A 5,312-nucleotide genomic window follows, 5' to 3' on the forward strand; every position below is an offset into this window, starting at 1 on the left:
CCACCACCACCTACACCCCCGAAGGCTTAAACTCACTCAGCCAACATTTGAATGTATTTTATTTATATTATTATTTATTTTAAGGGAACTTTTAAAAGTAAGAGGAAATGTTTTAAGAAATTTCTCAGTTCAGACTGTTGATTTGTTTTAATATTTCACTACTTTTACTGTTATTTTAAGTTCAATAAATGCAACATCTTTCCAAAAGTCATTGGGCAATCATGTTAAATAAACAGTGACCAAAATATTAATAATATAATCCTATTTTTAAAAAGAGGCGGTTAAGATATGAACTTTTAAATCTTGGGTTGGGTTCCCTGATGAATGCAGAGCAATATTCCCAATATTCATCCAGTGATTATTTACTGTCACATACATACTGTGAAATGATTTGTAATGTATGATGTAATAATATAATATTACATATGGAATTGCCAAGCATATATTATATTACATTTCATAATCTTGCTGTGGTCCGGCTGCAGGTGCAGTGATTCAAACAATCTGCAAAGCCGATTGATAAGTGACAGTAAACATTTTTTTAGAAAAAATACAATTACATAGTTGATGTTTAACTCCGTCAGGTAAAACATGTGACGTCATTGTTTCTCAGTCAGTGTGAAGCCTTGGTCGCGTCTCACTGCTGCCATCTGTTGCGTACTGCAGCCAAACACAGCTCCTTTAAACCGGGCCACATGCTGCTGGAAAGCCTTTCTGACAGCTTAAGTTACTACAGTTACCTTGCAAATTAAGATTTTTTTTTATAAACTACACATGTAGTTTATAAAATCCAATGTTTTATTCTAAAGTAAACGAGCCAATAATATAATGTCCTGCAAGTCCAGCTGAAAGGATTAGACCATTAACCACAGAACAGTTTGGATCATTTCCAGTTTCTAAAATGGGAGGATGTTTTGCATGGAGTACTTTGAGTTCTTTAGGTAAATTGTCCTGATGATGCTTTTATTTAAGTAACATTTTCAATGCAGGACTTTAACTTGTAACAGAGTATCTTTACAGTGTGTTATTAGTACTTTTACTTAAGTCAAGGATCGGAATACTTCTTCCACTGCTGGTGATTGAGGGATGAAGAAACAGCCTGAAGATCTGGATGGATGGTTTCTGTGGAGGCGGGGCTTGTGATGATGGAGGAACTCTGGGCGATGGGAATGATGAGAGCTGACGGTGAATGGGGTGGAGGAGGGGTCGCATCGATTTTACCTGAAATGACAACCGACAGCAGCAGAGAGGAGAAGAGATTTAAAGTTTGAATGCAAAAGAAGCGAGATATTGTGGCCAAATCTGGTTGATTTACCTGAAAGAGTTAACGCCCAGAGTCAGCTGATTCGGATTGGAGAGAGAGAGAGAGAGAGAGAGAGAGAGAGAGAGAGAGAGAGAGAGAGAGAGAGAGAGAGAGAGAGAGAAAAAGAGAGAGAGAAAAAGAGAGAGAAAATGTGAAGCATATAAGTCTTTCTGAATACGATAAGCTTTACATTATAGCTAAAAATAAGTTGCCAATCTGGATCCAATAATAAGTAAAACAAATCTAAGATCAAATATGAATCTGAATGCAATGAATGAACTCAGTGATCGCCATCATTACAGGTCAAAAGGATCAAACTATGTTCTCAATCGTCACATACACACAGTACAATGTAGGGGAACTCTATTACTGCATTTAACCCATCCGAGGTATTATGAGCAGTGGACAGCTGTACATACAGTGTTCAGGGAGAACCCCAGGGTTCAGAGTCTCAGGGACACTTTGACATGTGGCCGGATGACCTTGGATCGATCCGCCAACCCTTGTGGTTGTGGGACAACCATTTCACCTGCCGGCCACAGGCCATTTAGCTGGTGTACACTTCTCTGCGTTTGATGAGATTAGTGTGTGCTTAATACTCGCTTTGAAAGCTTTGAGTTTTTTTTTTGTACCACGTTCTAATAAGTCACCCTTTAAAAACGGGTTGTAGATTGTAACTACTGGCTCCGTAAATCAATCTGTTGCTAATGCTACATAGGTCAGTCATGATTTATTTGATCTGAAAAACTTCAATCTCTTACTTTCTTGAAAAGAGCAACATAAACCAAAATCCATTATTAACAGCTTGTGAATATTTGATTTATTATTGCAAAAATTGTTTATTGATATTTTAACATGTACAACTATGGTTCAATATGTACTTTTTTGTCCACCAGCCAACTGGCTAGTAAATGTCCAAATTTGACCAGCCACTCAACAGATAACCATTGTTTTTCGGCTGGTGAGTGAAGCAAATCTACCAGCCACTTGTCTACCGGTGTTTTACCAGCATTTGGCTGGTGGATGGTGCTAATTTTTAACCCTTTGTACAACTGCAGAGTTAATGCCATTATTGTAAAACCCACAAATGTTTATTAGACCTGACTACTCAAAGACTGTTCTGAAAAACTGTTGTAAAACTGTAACTGATAAAGCATTATTCCTTTGTGTATTCCCCATTAACAAAAGCCATTAGTTATGATGTATAAACAATTTATAAAGGGCGCCCAGTCGAGGAGGATGTACTCAGATAATTACCTTAAGTAAAAGCAGCAGTACCTCACAGTAACGATACACATGCATTCAAACACTTGCTATTTGAGCAATAAGACCTGAACCAAAAGAAAAACAACAATGGGCTGGAAGAGGCTAAAATCTAAAACTCTCTGTAGATGTATAGACTCTTCTCACATTACACATAGTCATTTGATCAAGTACCAGGCGGGCAAAAGAACTAAGGGAACTTTACGAGTGCTAAGCTTACCAGAATTTTACTTTGGCTAACGGCTGAATTTAGGCCCAACACAGGACAAATGGCAGTGTGCATCCATACCCTGTTTCATTCCTCTGTACGTTGATGTGTCTGTGTCACCGGGGCCGCTGTAAGACAAGCTGCACAGACACAGAGTTACTGGAATTTCTCCTCTCTGCTATTGATTTTCAGTGGTATTTTTTGGCAAATGTTTACATGACTAGCAAGAGACACGCGAGCTGATTCCCTCCCCTTGCTCTCCACATCCGTGCATTAGAATCCAGGAAACAGGCAGGATGTGAGCCGGCCAATAAGCTGCAGAGAGACAGTGAGGCTGTCGGGGATTCTCTGGTGGTCAGTCCGTCACTATCTAACAACGTGCACGCTGGGAAAACTGCTGCAGCTTCTCGTGCTTCACTGCCTGAGCAGTGGTCACGCTAGGATTTGGTGCAACAGAAATCACTTTGTGTCCTATCGTGAAGGGGCATAGTAGGATATGAGGTCATGCTTTGAAGAGCTCCCAAAAGTACTCGATTAAATCCTCAGTTAATCAATACTCAACCTGCGGTTTACAACACAACACACAAAACCCCGCAGCTGCTCTTTTGGTCCGTAGCTTCTAATCCTAGTAAGCTAAAGTATAATTTAGAAAGACTGGCTGGTCAGACCGCTAGTCCTCCATGAAGGCCAGTGTTAGGGTGAGTACTTCTACTTAAGTCTTATAAAAGTGTGTTGGACGGTGACGGTGTTAGGAGAGACTACATTGCATCCTCCATCAGCTACAGTACATGTACCCAAGTACTGTACTTAAATGCAATTTGAGGAACCATTCATGAGGACATTTTTACCACATTTATTTTATATTTTTTGGCACTTTGAAGTTTTAGATTAGTAATAAACTGAAAAGATATGATATATTATTAATACTGAAACTACACAGCAGTATACAAAGTAGTTAAAATGAGCTCTACAGTACATCTACCGGCTGCAAGATTAAAGTAATGTTTACATGTATCTATCACTAATTTCATCATGTGATAAGTGTATTATTATGCACAATGAATACTTTTATTTATGGTAGTAAGTATCCTATATTTCGATGCAGTTACTCTTGCACTTTTGCTGGGTATCGCCAATGATTTCCCAAATGGATTCAATTTAGGGCATGAGCATCAACACTGTATCCGGACCAGCTACATTATGTTTCTAAGCAGAGCTTGACCTCTGACCTAACCCCCCCCCCCACCCCTCCAGAGGGGTGACAGGAAAAAGAACTTCCTTTCTAGAATCAATACAGTGTCACATTATTACACTGTTGAAGAACACAGTAACCTTCTCCAGAGACCAGAATTAAAGAAGGTCCACCTTCTGTACACCAGTGGTGGACATTTACTTCTACTTTACTTCAGTATTTTAATTTTATGCTACTTTATACTTTCACGCCACTTCAATTCTGAGGGAAATCTTGTACTTTGTACTCCACTACGTTTATGTGACTTTAGTTACTTAATCATTTTTATTTTAGACATATGAAGGGGTGTGATGTCAAAGTGGTGTAACTAGATCTCTGCCTTCTTGTGTGCGCTTGTGATTCAGTGACATGCTGCAGAAATCAGACATAATTATGTTATCTCGTTGATAGTTTCATTCTCTTCATCCTCTTAAAATGGATTCAGGCTGTGATGTCCGGTCGGGGCGCTCTACATGACAAGTGTAAGAGAGCGTTGACTCACTTCCTGCTGTCTTGAAACAGCAGTGAAAGGAAAACAAAGATGCTGCTGCTTTCAGTCCCAGTATGTTGTTTCTCAGAGACAAACAGCACAACATGGACAGTGTGAGGTGTAATTAGAGCACTGTGCATCCGTCTGTTGGTGCAGGAACAGTTTCCATAAGGCTGAACAAGCAGGAAGACTTTTTTTTATCATCAGTAAACAATCAAAGAATTGGGGACTATGGGGTCCTTAAGTGACAGTAAAGGGTTACAAAAATGCAATTTTATAAGTGTGATTATCCTTTTCTTTGTCAGAAAAGGAAAAAATAAAACTGTTGTAAAAAGTGCTATTCCACTGACTAAAACATGGCAAGAAACGTAGCAATGCACCTGCAAAAGGTGGAAGAAAAAGGAGACCAGCAGTCAACGTAAACGTGGGCACAAACCATGCAGGAATACACGTTTTAAAATATTCAACATTTTTTATAAAACATAAAAGGAAATGCATTCAATATTAATGTTATTGTGCCCTAAGTTAACTTAAGTGTAGTTGATAATTTCTAAATTCCATATTGAACATGACTTTTCTTTGTTCTTACAAATGATCTTAAAGGTCCCATGACAGGGTGCTCTTTGGATGCTTATATATGGACCTTAGTGGTCCCTAATACCATATCTGAAGTCTCTATTATGTAGACCTTAGTGGAGGTGGAGGTCGGGGGTGTGGCCTTGACCAACAGCCACTTGACAGCCATGATGTCTCTCTCTCATTGGTGGGCCAAATTCTCTGCGTGGGCAAAGCAGAGAAAGGGGAGGTAACCTTGCCC

The 5,312-nt window shown here is 39.3% G+C and overlaps 1 long non-coding RNA gene across 1 annotated transcript in view; it reads left to right on the forward strand.

Annotated features, from left to right (window-relative positions):
* The window catches only part of LOC116693557 (uncharacterized), a 22,167-nt gene extending 20,792 nt beyond the window's left edge, over nt 1-1,375 (forward strand). The window contains exon 4 of the long non-coding RNA XR_004332952.1: nt 1,284-1,375. This is a non-coding gene — a long non-coding RNA (uncharacterized LOC116693557). The remainder of the gene's footprint in view (nt 1-1,283) is intronic.
* Nucleotides 1,376-5,312: the final 3,937 nt, after the last annotated feature.

The sequence above is a fragment of the Etheostoma spectabile genome, chromosome 1 (genome assembly GCF_008692095.1).
Source record: "Etheostoma spectabile isolate EspeVRDwgs_2016 chromosome 1, UIUC_Espe_1.0, whole genome shotgun sequence".
In the NCBI taxonomy this organism is placed as follows: Eukaryota; Metazoa; Chordata; class Actinopteri; order Perciformes; family Percidae; genus Etheostoma; species Etheostoma spectabile.